The 13,629-nt window shown below is 33.3% G+C and overlaps 1 long non-coding RNA gene across 3 annotated transcripts in view; it reads right to left on the reverse strand.

Moving 5' to 3' along the window:
• The window catches only part of LOC114298238 (uncharacterized), a 47,039-nt gene that overhangs the window by 2,870 nt on the left and 30,540 nt on the right, over positions 1-13,629 (reverse strand). For all 3 annotated transcript variants that reach the window (XR_014346443.1, XR_014346440.1, XR_014346444.1), the window contains one exon: positions 1,437-1,531. This is a non-coding gene — a long non-coding RNA (uncharacterized LOC114298238). The remainder of the gene's footprint in view (positions 1-1,436; positions 1,532-13,629) is intronic.

Here is a 13,629-nt window from a genome sequence, read left to right on the forward strand (position 1 = left end):
TGCTCTCCCTTTGGAGCACCCCATGCCAATACGAAAATGGTGTTCTTATCAAAATCCAAATAGTAGACACTTCCAAATGTCTACATCTCAAACCAAACCAAACCAGATATATATAAGTTTACACAATGTCAATCAGCCTCTAAATAATCCTTAACTTTATACAATGTCAATCAATGTCAATCATTTTCAAAATTTGGCAATGATAAAACCAAAAATAGTATAAATTCTATCCTCAAACTCCTAGATTTGCACTAATATAAATTTATTGGCGTGCAATGCATGTGCTTACACTACTACACATAGTCAAAAGACGCTTTATGGGTAAAGAAACTTCTTTTAACTATCAAAACAAATATTCAAAAAGTGTATTAGGATATTCACAAATTACTTTCACATATACCCATGACAAAGTTTTAAATTTACACTTGAAAACGAAGTGCATTGTTCTATACACATGAAAATGACAAATGAAGATAAGTTTCTTCATTAGCAAAAGGGCAAAAATAACTGTAAAACTAATGATGTCTAAGCTCTCCTACATTCCAAAACAATTACCAAATCATTTAATATAAGTGTTTAGATTAAAATCAAAATACTTAAGATGAAACTTTAAAAATAGAAGGTTTTGAATATATAAAGCTTAACAAATTGCTTAAAATTTCAAAGATTCTAAATGACTCAATTAAACTAACCTAGAACAATGAAATTCTCAACAACCAATTAGAGAATTCTAAAAAAATAAAAGGACTTGCTAATGAGATTAATGAAAGCTTGAACAGTATGATATTACAAATTCAAACCAATTAAGTCATTAATTTCAAAATCAATTAACTGAAAAAATTCAAATCCTAATCAAATCAAACGGATTAAAGCCATGCACTTGAATATGAATTTGAAATCTTAGTAAACAAAAACTCGAACTCAGCTTTTATAGTTGTAAAACAAATTAACTCATAAATTCTATAATTCTGTTAAGAGTCTATTCGTTGAAATTGTTTAAATGGTTGAATTTACAAAATCATTGTATTTATATAATGCCCTAATGTGACTAAACTAATCATGTAAATGAAAAAGTACTTTAAATAAGAGTAATTACACAGATGATTAATTTGAAAGTCATTAATTACATCAACTACGACAACTTTAAAATTGAAATTGTTGCATTAAAAAATAACTAAAGTAAAACGACTTTAAAGTGGTCCAATAATCGTTTTAGTAGCAATATATGAAATAAATAAAAAAATCAAATCAAATCAAATGGATTAAAGGACTATTATTTAGAGAAAAAAAAAGTTTAATATGAATTGCTAGCATATCATTCATGCCTAAAAGCACTCTCATATAAATAGCTTAAATGGCTGAATCTTTTCTCTATAAAAAATAAAAAATAAAAAATAAAAGATAAATCATATAACATGGAAGTTTGAAGAGATTACCTTGATTAGAGAGTTCAAGGGTGCCACTGGTTTGTTTCCTTCTATCAATGAACAACCCCAGACTCTTTCAAAAGCTTCTTCATCTCATCCAATTCCTATAGATTCATATCCAACCAACAATGGTAAAGTATTTAGCATGAATAAGGAAGAAGATTAAAACAGCAAAATTACTTTAGGAACATGGCATATTTGAAAAAGTTATTTAGGAACATAAAGTTTAAATAAGAGTACACATAAAGTCAAAATTTGTCACAGTACACATTAAAAGTAGAAAATTTAAAATTTACTTGTCAAAAGTGTCATCCTTCAAAAATATATAAAAACAATGCCAAAATAGTACACATTAAAATCCATTTAAACTATTAAGATAACTGTGGAATATAAAATTTTATAAAATTCATATGAGTTTACCACTTTGCATGCTGTTAGACTTATTTATTTTGATGATTTATTTAATTATGTTTTAATTTATTTGAAAGAGAAAAATAGAATCCAAAATTTATTTTGATGATTTATTTAATTATATTTTAATCAAAATTTATTTTGATGATTTATTTGAAAGAGAAAAATAGAATCAAAATTTGTTTTGTCCCATTATTTCTCACCTAAACATTTATCCTAAATGTTGTTAGAATGTATTTAATATTTGATTAAATCAGGAGTTCAAACAACTAGTACAGCAGCAGGCCAAAAGGTTCAAGTGGAAGATATTCAAATTAGTAATGATGGAAGTACAACGGCTATAAACGTCTATAAATTCAAATGACTACAGCGGCTATAAATTCAAATGAATACAACGGCTATAAACGGCTATAATTTCATTATATATACCAAAGCCTCTAATGTAAACAAGTTACAAAAAACTTGAAAATGTTTTTTGATCTATAATCACTCACATTTATTCTCAGAAATTATATACTGAGCCTTATAGCATTAAGCTCATCTTTCCTATATGAGATTTATAAAAAAATCAAAGTTTCATTTTATATATCTATCTTTGAGAGATATTTATTGTAAGCTTTCTTTGAAAGCAAAAATACCATTTCATCTTATAAAAGTGTTGCAAACACTGTGTTCTTGAAATCTTGAGAGTGATTGTGAATCACCTAAGATTTTCAAGGGTTTGGGCTTATGAAGTCTGTGTAAAATTCGTGGAGGATTGCTGTATTTGTAAAGAGGTTGCTAGCATCCCTGTGAAGTTAGAAGATAGTGAAAAATCTCAAGTGAAGCTTGAGGAGTGGATGTAGGCTTGGTTGAAGCCGAACCACTATAAATCTGTTTGTCTCATCTTTCCTAATCTCTTTACTTTCCTACTACTGCTATAGCTATCTAATATTCATGTGTTAATCATTTGATTTACCCTGTATGTTAGTTATACTTTATTGTTATTTTACTTGATCATTTACTGCTAAGTTCATCATTGTACTTGTTAATAATTTGTTGTACTAGTAGTTAATTTTATTGGGGTATTATTAATTTTAATTTGTAGAAACCTAATTCACCCCCCTCTTAAGTTGCTTTTTGGGTAACAATTGGTATCAGAGCCTGGGGCTCTTGTTTAGATTTAACAATCTTGAGTTTTTGATCCATAACAACCATATATTCTACTTATTCTACTGTAAGACAAGCTAGCAATAGGCCACCTCTCTTTGATAGTAGTAATTACATTCATTGGAAAGAAAAAATGGCTTTGTATCTTCAAGCTACCAATTATGCTTTGTGGCTCATTATCACTAAAGGTCCTAAAATCCCTTTCAAGGTAGTAGACCATATTAGTGTGCCTAAACTTGAACATGAATTTGATGAGCGTGATTATAAACTCCTTCAAGCTAATGCTAAAGCCAAGCTTATTCTTGTGTGTGGACTAGATGCAAATGAGTACAATAGAATTTCTGGATGTATTACTGCTAAAGAGATTTGGGATAAACTTGAAATCACCTATGAAGGAACTAGCCAAATAAAAGAGTCTCGGATTGACATGCTTATTCATGATTATGAACTCTTTGCTATGGAATTATTTGAATCTATTTCTGAGATGTTTTATAAATTTATCAATATTATTAATGCTCTAAAATCTCTTGGTAAATCTTATACTAATGGTGAGCTTGTGAGAAAAATACTTAGGTCTTTGCCAAATGAATGGGAAGCTAAGGTTATAGCTATCCAAGAAGCAAAAGGCTTAACAAAATTGGACATTGAAGAACTCCTAAGCTCACTCATGGCTCATGAACTTTCAATGATGGATGGCAGCAAAAAGAAAGCCATTTGGGGAGAAAATGATGGAGTAGCCAACTTGTGTCTCATGGCTCTTGGAGAAGAAGAATTCACTCAAGATGAGGTAATTTCTAATTATGTAGAACTTGAAAGTGCTTTCAATGAATTACATGACATATTTAGAAATATTTGTGTTGAGAATTCTAAATTAAAAAAAATAGTTACTTCTCTTTCAAATGATGTGGATGTTTTAAAAATGAAAAATGCTACTTTGAAAAATGACTTTACGTCTATTGCCAATGAGAAAAACATTTTAAAAAGCAATGTTGAAGATTTAAACGAAACTCTTGAAAATTTTGTAAAAAGAAAAGAAAATCTCAACAAGCTTCTTGAAAATAAAAAATGTATTTTTGACAAAGTAGGCCTTGGTTTTGATCCTCTTAAACCTTTTATGAGATTAAATATTCTTGAGAATAATCCCTATGGACCCAAGAAAGTATGGGTACCAAGAAAGAAATCAAGATATTTTGTAGGTGGAATCTCAAAGAATACCAAGGACTTCGAGAGGAAATCCATAATAAGAGTGTTCAATCTAAAGAGTAAAATCAGCTCCTACAAGAAGAAAAATGATGAAATGAAAAGGCAGTGGCTTTGGTCCAGTCCAAGATCGGACTGGACCATGCTGTTGGGCCCGTGGAGGCCCACCACGGGTCCCGTTTTGATAATCCGAACTGTTCAATGTGTAGAACTCGTCGAGTACTATATGCCTGTAAAAAATCACATTGATCGGATATCAATAGCTATATGAACAAAATAGTTTTTTATCAACCGTTAATTGTTTCACAGTCCATTTTTTTATACAAAACTGATTTGACCACATAGCTATTGATAGCCGATCAACGTGATTTTTTACAACATGTAGTACTCGACAAGTTCTACATATTGAACGGTTCGAATTATTAAAACGGGCCCAAAAAATGGGCCCCATGGGCCGAACTGGACGGGTCCAGTCTTGATCTCAACTTGAGACAAGCTGGACCTAAATGAAAATCACCAAGATAAACAACAGAGGTAATGTATGGGTGAAGTGTTGGTGTTGTGTAATCAGTTGGCCTTAATTTCGGGGACGAAATTCTTTAAGGGGGGAAGGTTATAGCGATCCCGGTTCTTTCTCCTTTGTTTGTAGTATTCGGACTTAGTTCTGTGGATTCCGGTTGTTGTTTTGAACTTGTTTCTGTTGTCACGACCCCAAACCGCCCCTAGTAGTTTGGTGCCGTGATGGCCAGTAATCCGTAATTACCGAAGGCCAACTTTCAAAAACTTAACACAATCAGAGTATGGATATAGGGGCTCACAAATGCGGAAGCAATGAATCAAATACAAGTGGTCCATAAGAGCTGTGCATAGATCAAATGAAATGTCAAACATTTCCAATTAACTTTACAAGTTGAATACAACAAAGCAAGATATGTGTTACATCTTGATCAAAAGGCTTCTTGAGCCGACATATACAAAATACAGCAATTACAAGCCAAGAAGCATGATTTTCAAGATTCGCCGACATGAATGCAAAATAAAGCCGACATAAGCACGGATCCAAAACAAGCTTTCAAAACAGTCTAGGCATCGCCGACGTCCTGCTCATTACCTACATATATATAGAGAGGGTGAGCTTGGATACTCAGTGAATGGTACTAGAAATAAAGGTTTTGCATGAATATAGCCGAAGTCTTTCAAAACAAAACTCGTCAAAACTTTATCGAACGAGAGATGAACCGTATTCATCTGTTAAGTCTTACAAGTCTCAGGGGATGCTTACTGACATCGGCAAAACGAGGGATGAACCGTATTCATCAGTCAAGTATTACAACATCGGCGAAGCAAGGGATGAACCGTATTCATCAATCAAGTATTACAACATCGGCGAAGCAAGGGATGAACCGTATTCATCAATCAAGTATTACAACATCGGCGAAGCAAGGGATGAACCGTATTCATCAATCAAGTATTTCAAGTATCAAGGGCTGTACGATCCGTAATCATTTAGTCAAAAGTACTGCGAAAGTTTATAGTCTTCCAGCACAAGGGACTTGTGTTACTTAGGCCCGTAGCCCGATTTAACATAGTAATCATTTCAAGAATGGACCGTATCCTTTTACACTTAGTACTGCGAAAGTTTAGAGTCCTTCAGTACAAGGGACTTGTGTTACTTAGGCCCGTAGCCCGATTTAACAAGGACCGTATCCTTTTACACTTAGTACTGCGAAAGTTTAGAGTCCTTCAGTACAAGGGACTTTCCAAGAGAGGACCGTATCCTTTTCAAAGATGGCATCAAAACAAGGATTATACTTGTCATATCAAAACAAGAGCTATTCATTCATGCTTAACAAAACACTTTTGTCAAAACAAAGCAAGCAAGATTTATCAAAACAAGTATAACATAGCTTTATCAATAATACCACTCACCTAGTTCTTCAGGTGTAGACTCAAAGCAAAGATCAAGGTCCTACAATCACATGGCAAATCACATTCTCAAAATGAGCTATACCCATATACGAATGATCTCGGCATTCTTAACAGATCCAAGTAAACATCAAAGCAAAACATGCTGGGAGTTTAAACACTGCTCTCGTCTCATGAAAACACACTGGGCACCGTCTAGGATTAGGCCGAGGTCCCATCAAACAAAGTCGGGAAAAACCTGGGTTTCCCTTTGGAGAATATGAAGAACATAATCATTTGGAAGATGGATGCAAGTTCACAACTTGTTACAAAAATCTGAGTTTTATGCCAAGAGTTCAAAACATGGACCTGGGTACTCACGCAAGAAGGTCATGCAAGATCAAACACAAAACATGATTTTCGTTCCAAACTTTCGGATCAAAATGAGACTTTCTTCAAGAACACATGAAAAACCATTTTCTCTTTTCAAAACCAACTTCAAAACGGTGCATGGCATGCAAAACAGATTCGATCATGCAATGCAGCTAGATGATCAACAACAATAATCAAAGTAGATCAAGATTCAAACCTCAAAACTCGAATCCCACGATTCAAACCACGAAGATCAAGCTTGGAAGACTTACTCTCACTCAAGAACTTCTCTTCCTTCTCTCTCTAAGGGTAAAGATTTGAGGCAAGATAATGATGTGTTTCAAGGTCTGCCGGCTGTCTTAACAATCAGCTCGGACACGTGGCGCTACCGGGTTGGTTCAGCTCAAAAAGGTGATTGATTGATAAGACAAGTCTCTGACAAAGCGTATGCAGCAAGCTCGGTACAACACATCGGCAATGAACCACATCGGCTCGAATCAAGGATAAGGCAACGGGGTAACAAAACATCGGCTAGGGAGGACGACGCTTGACTAAGCTGTGCCACACCTTGGCCGGGGTGTGCCACATCTCGGCCTAGGCCATACCTGCCCAAGGACAAGGTTCACTAAGTGCGAAACATCTCGGCAATAAATGCCCAAGGTGAAGATGGGGGTCGACCAAGGTCTCAAAATAGTTCTAAGTGCAAGGGTTCAAAGGCGAACTAAGCTCAAGAGGACCTCGGCCACACACACCAAGCAAAGATCAAAATCATGCTAGCAACTTTAAGCAAATCAAGACAAGACAAAACCTTCGAAAACAAAATAACAAGGCAGGATCATGCAGGAATGTATGCAAGTATGACAAGAGTAAGGTGAGGGTTGTTACATCTGTCCTTCAATTCTTTAAATTTGAGTTATAGAATGTTTTGGACTTGTTCGTTCGAAGTTGGGTGTGATTGGGAGCAGGTGGTTGCTGCCCAGGTTTTTAGTCCTTCGCTCGAGCGAGCTTTTTGTCGCTCGAGCGAGCGTGGAGTTTTGTGTCTGGTGGGTCGAGCCAGGGTGGCTTCGCTCGAGTGAGCGTTGCGTCTGGTACTGGGACCTGAACACTGGAATTCTTGGCTCGAGCGAGCTTGTCTTCGCTCGAGCGAGTCTATCGTATTTCAGTAGGCAGCAGCGGGGAAAAAGATCATTTTTCTCCCTCTTTCTTTCTTGAAACCCTAGCAGCCGAGAGTCTCTCTCTCTAAACTTATTATCTCTCTAGATATCATCTCCTTCTAGTATGAATCCATCCTAGGTCCTTTGTTAAAAAGGTAGAGGGTGTCGAGGGCTTCATCTTAATCGAAAAAATTGTGGATTTGGAGCACTTTGATTTTGGGTCATCATCTCCTTTTGAGTTCTCCTTTGAGGTAGGGATTCTCCTTGTTCTTTTTCAATACTACGTCTATAGATAGACATGTGGTAATTTTTGTATTGCATGAAAACCATTTTATGTTGGATTTTTGTATAAATTCATGAGGTTGAACTTTGGGTTAGTTGTTGGATTTAGATCTATTATCATTAGATGTGTTTTGGGGCTAATTGGGTGTTAATTAGCATGTTGTGGTTGTAAGGAGAGGAAACCCTAATATTTATTTGGTTTAATAACTCAATAGAGGGGTTTTGATCATTGGGTAAATACTTGGGAATTTTGGGTTTTGAATGAAGCCATTGTTGTTTGTTGTAGATGATTGAACCTTTTTATCAATATTGGGAGAAGGGGAGGGAAATCCTATTTTAGTGATTATGATTTAATTTGTATAATTAAATTGGAATGGCTTGGAGATGAATGTAGTAGATTAAAATGAGCTTTGGCTTTATTGTCCTTGGATTTGATTTTGTGAAAAACAAAATGAATAAAACCGGTTTTGAAAAATAAAGAGAGTTGGTTTTGTGAAATGGGAAAGGTACTTTGAAATGAGTATGAATGTTGGATTGTTGTATCTTATACTACTATGTTAGTATTAGTGATAAGTTGATGATCTCATGATATTTGAGTCTGTTAATAGATGTACAATATACATGCATCTAGAGGTTTTGTCCTTGGTCATCGGTGGAGGATGACATGGTTGTGTTGAATTGTTGTGGATACATTACACCTATGTGTTTATCTACTTTAACTCGTTGTTAGATTTTTGTTGGTTATGTATATGCATTATACATGTTGGATATGCCTTGTTGCATGGTTGTTGTTGGCGTTATATGCCGCACTTATAATCAAAGGTACCGTTACCTTCCAGCTAGCGCCTGGAGAACTGTATGCGCTAATAATAGAAGGCACCATACCCTTCCAGCTAGCGCCTGGTAAACTGGTATTTTGGCTTACTACGCACATAGCTAGTAGAGCGATGTTGGTTGTGGTTATTTCAGTATATCTTTGGCTTACTAAACGCATAGCTAGTTGAGCAGGGTGGAATTGTTGTTGTTTAGTTGTAACTAAAAATATCATAGATTTGATTGGTTCCAGTTCGGAGAACCGAGTTACTCCATTGATTGATTGTATACATGTGGGTGGGTTGTAAATTTATATTTTTACAAGGTTATGCATGTATAGGTATGATAGTAGTGGAAATGAACCAAAATGTCTTTTTGTCTTTTGGAAAGTGTGAAGGAGAATGAATGTTTTAACGATAAACATGTTTTGAAAAGGTACATCTGTGTATGTATAGGAAGTGGAAGAGAGTATCGGGCTTAGTGAGATTAATTTTCCTAAGTAATTGTTAATGTTATGAAGGAATGGGAATGGGGATTAATGAAAGGAATAAGGAAAGATGAATAGCCTATAGCGTTGAATGAAACGGTTGTTTTCAAGAAAAGTTTATATATATATATTTTGTATAAACTGTCATATTACTATTCTAGTACGAGAATGAGTGTGCATGATCATAGCTATCTGTAAGTTGTTATTGTTGAGGATCATGTTGAGATCCCTACTGGACTTTATGTTCATCCCACGTTGTTGAATCTTTTTCAGGTGTTTAGCAGGTTGTGCTACAGGATTTGGATCTTCTTATTTGTTGGCCACGGGGCCTCTTTGTTGTTGGCGGAACACCATATGTGTAAAAGGGTTACATCCCTTCATTTGTTTATTTAAAGGTTGTAAGCCCAAGGGCAATTTATTGAGTATGTTCATGTAACATTTACTTTGCATACGAATGAGAGTATTTATATTCATTTCTATGGATTGAATGTATGAGTTTATTTCCGCATGTTATCTCTGAAATTGAATTAAGTTAATGAATTTGGTAATGGCTTCGAGTAATAAAAAGTGGGGCGTGACAGTATAACTCCTAACACACCTTTAAGCTTAATGTTCTATATTCTTTAAGGTGTGATTTATGTACAATAGGTTGTGTCTAATCATTGCTTCCATATAACCTAATTGTACTAAATTTGCTAAGTCACGTTCTGCTAGTTTCTTTCAAACATTCATTGAACTCAAAATTGAGAATTATATTATTTTGATAAATGCCTATTAGAATATGAATGATTCATGTATTCATTAACATTGTATATCATGCCATCCATTGCTATGAAAAAAAGATAAGAAGTGATAAATATGTTTTGTGAGCATATTTTTCACATCTTATATATGAATTCATACTGATATGTTAATTCCTTTTTTAGTCATATCTTTGTAGAATCAATTTTGATATCATAGCATATTTTTGAGATGTATACTATCTATATTTTGAATTGTCCATTTGTGATCTCAAGAATATGCTCAATATGAAAATTACATGCTTATATGCTTTACATTGGAATATTTGAATGAGTTGTCAAATTCCTCGATTATGATCCATCAATAATGTCTAAATCAAAAAAAGTATCATACGTTTGTAGAGACATTGCATCTATCCTATTGAATTTCTTTTGAATATGGATTATATTGGCATACATCTCATGAAATACTTTTGATTGATAAATTGTTGAATTAATTGTTTATAACATTCATGATGTGTTCTATATTGAGTAAAATGTTTTATCACTTTTGAGCATGTGGATTGAATTGATGAAAATGCCTCTTGATAATGTTATGTGATTAAATGAGATTGGTGCATCATTTCTTAATAAAACAAAGAGCATAAAACTATTTTCTTATGCATATTATGCTATGCGTTACAACTTGAAAATTCTGAAAAATAGCATTCCAAACTGTTGTTTGACCATTGAATTATTTTTCACCTTTTTAGTTTGTGATAAGAAGTGATATGTGTTGTATTTTTATTGAGTAATAATGATTGTTCTATGACTGCTATATTTACACAAAATAGAAAAGGGTAGCACCAATTTAGGGGGAGAAATCATTTTGCTAACATACTTGTTAAACCCTTTTGAGATGAATTCCTCGTGAAAGAAAATTGAAGATTGAAAAGCTTCCATCTCTTGAACGTAACGTATGCCTCATATACTCTCTTAAGCTTTTGAGGTAAAAATTCTATCTTATAGCCTTTAAGTTAATATTGTTATTACTTTGATATGAAAAAGATTGATTATGCTTCATATGATTTGCAATGTATACTCTTTGATGATGCTCTTGCCTAAAAATCATGCCTATGCTTAAAATGTGTGCTATATATTGAAACTCATGATTTTTTCTTGGCATATGGATTGCTATACCTTGAACATGCTTCCTTTTTTGGATTTACATTAGCTCCATGAGATTATATTGAGTTTAATCTATTATGAGCAATATTTAGGGTTGGTTTGGGGTGTCCTAAAAAAGTATACTTTTTGTCTTTTTAGACTAAAAAAGTGAGGAAAAAAAATGGAGGTTTGGGTTAACTTTTTGACTTTTCATGAAAATGTGTGCAATATAATATTATTACACATGGTAAAATGTCTCTTTTACCCTTCCCAACTGACACATAAACAGAAACACGTGTCGCGTATTCGTGGCTGTCAACCAAGTGCAACGGTACTTTCAATTCAAATTTTTTTATTCAGCAAAAACAAGCACTGTGCAACGGTTTGCATGCCTTGTTTTCTATGTTCATTCTTTTCCTTTTAATTTTTTTTTCTTTTATAGTCATTTTTTTTTTCCTTGTAATATTTTTGTTTTTTTTATTTTTCTTTTTGAAAGAATTTATTTTTTTAATACCATTATTATTTGTTTTCACAAGCACGAAAACAAATATGTTTTCCTTTTTTAAAGATTTTTATTATTTTTTGTATTATTTTTTTTTGTTTCCATTCTTTTCCTTTTAACATAATTTTTTTTGGATTTCTGTCAGTATTCTTCTCATTTTAACATTATTATTTTTTTATTCTTTTCCTTTTAACATTATTAAAATTTTTATTCTTTTCCTTTTAACATTATTATTTTTTTTTTCTTTTCGTTGTTTTATTCATTTTTTTTTCATTCTATTCATTTTAATTTTGGTTTTTTTATTTTCCTTTTTTAGTCAATAATTTTTTTTATTCTTTTCCTTTTTTTATTTTCCTTTCAACATTTTCATTTTAATTTTTACTCTTTTAGCATTATTCTTTTCCTTTTTTTATTTTCCTTTCAACATTTTGGTTTATTGTTTTCCTTTTTTTGTCATTTTTTGGTATTCTTTTCATTTGTCGTGAAATTTTTCTTTTTTCGTTGTTTTCCTCTTTGTATTCATTATTAAATTTTTTTATTCAAGCAGAAGTTGCAATTGTTCCATTATTGTCCGAAAATTGGAAACGAGTGGAACAGGTTTGCTCTGTATTTTTGGGAATTCATATCATAACATGTGAATAAAAAAAGATAAACCACGTACATGCTCAGTCATGCAAATTTCCTTTTCTTTTTTTTATGTTTTGTTTTTTTTCTGACAAATGGCTAGAAATTATTTTTTGGCATAGGCAGGTTGAGAACAAATTATTATAAAAGATACTGCAAAAGAAATTCAACCAATATTCTTGTATTTCCAATTCGCCCCTACCGGTGTGCTTGCTGTACCAGTGCGTTAGTAATGTTCACCCTTACAGCGGCCATTGCAGGGTCCGAGTCCTCTTCCTCCATCACATCAGCAACCCATGTGTATTCGTCGTGGTCGGGCATTTGGGGGGCCACGTAATCGTCATGGTCTAGGATACCCATCATGACCTCATCAAGTTCGCTATGTCAACGTATGAAGTTATGTAACGCCATCGATGCACATACAAACGTAACTTGATTAGAAAAACTTAACTTCTGCATATTCCGCAATGCCCCCCACCTAGACTTCCAGGCACCGAATGTCCGCTCAATACAACTACGTAGTGACGAATGTGCCTTGTTGAACATTTCGAACTGATTCTGCGGTGTTCGATTTCGATGGGCATTTTGGTGATACCTATACCCCTTGTAGGGGGCTAGGTACCCTGTCTTGTTGCTGTAACCGCTATCCACCAAATAGTATTTTCCTACAAAATTTGTTTCATTTCATTTTCGATTTGACTGTATTCTGTACCACTTAAATTATTCTTCAATTAACTTGCATTGGTTCGTAATGTTTTTTTTTTTAATAATTAATTCTTTTGTTCAATAATTTCTCCATTTCTAAATTAATTTTTTCCCAATTTTGTTTTCAATTACTCCTTCTCCCAATTCCTTTTGTTCTCAAAAATTATATTCCCAATTACAGCATTGTTTGTGAATTATAATAATTTGTTTTTTTTGGACAATTACATTTTCATTAATAAAAATTGTTCTTATCCCAATTTTGTTTTCAATTATAATTTCATTGTGAAGTTCTTTTGTTGTGAACAATTATAATTCTAATTACGCAAACATTTTTCTAATTACTTTCTAATTCATTAACAATATTTCTATAAAAGAGTACTTTTGCAAAAAATTGTAAACAATAAATTATAACATCTTATTTTCATTTTCACATTCTTATATACCACTTCATTGTTTTTGAAAAATTTTCATTTTCATTTGTTTCATGTTTTTTAAGTTGTTTTCCAAAATTTTTAATTTTGGGAAATAAACTACATTTTGGGAAATTTTTAATATTTATAGTTTCTACGTATTCATATTTCGGTTTAATATTTTCTACCTGGTGCGGGGTGCGGGAAGCGATGTTTCTCTTCGATTGTCACGTAGTGCAAAACCCGGCTGTCGTGCATGCTCCCATCCCAACCGGCAGAGACAAATGTGAAGCACAAATTAA

Source organism: Camellia sinensis, chromosome 1 (genome assembly GCF_055761805.1).
Source record: "Camellia sinensis isolate YWXY chromosome 1, ASM5576180v1, whole genome shotgun sequence".
Lineage (NCBI taxonomy): Eukaryota > Viridiplantae > Streptophyta > Magnoliopsida > Ericales > Theaceae > Camellia > Camellia sinensis.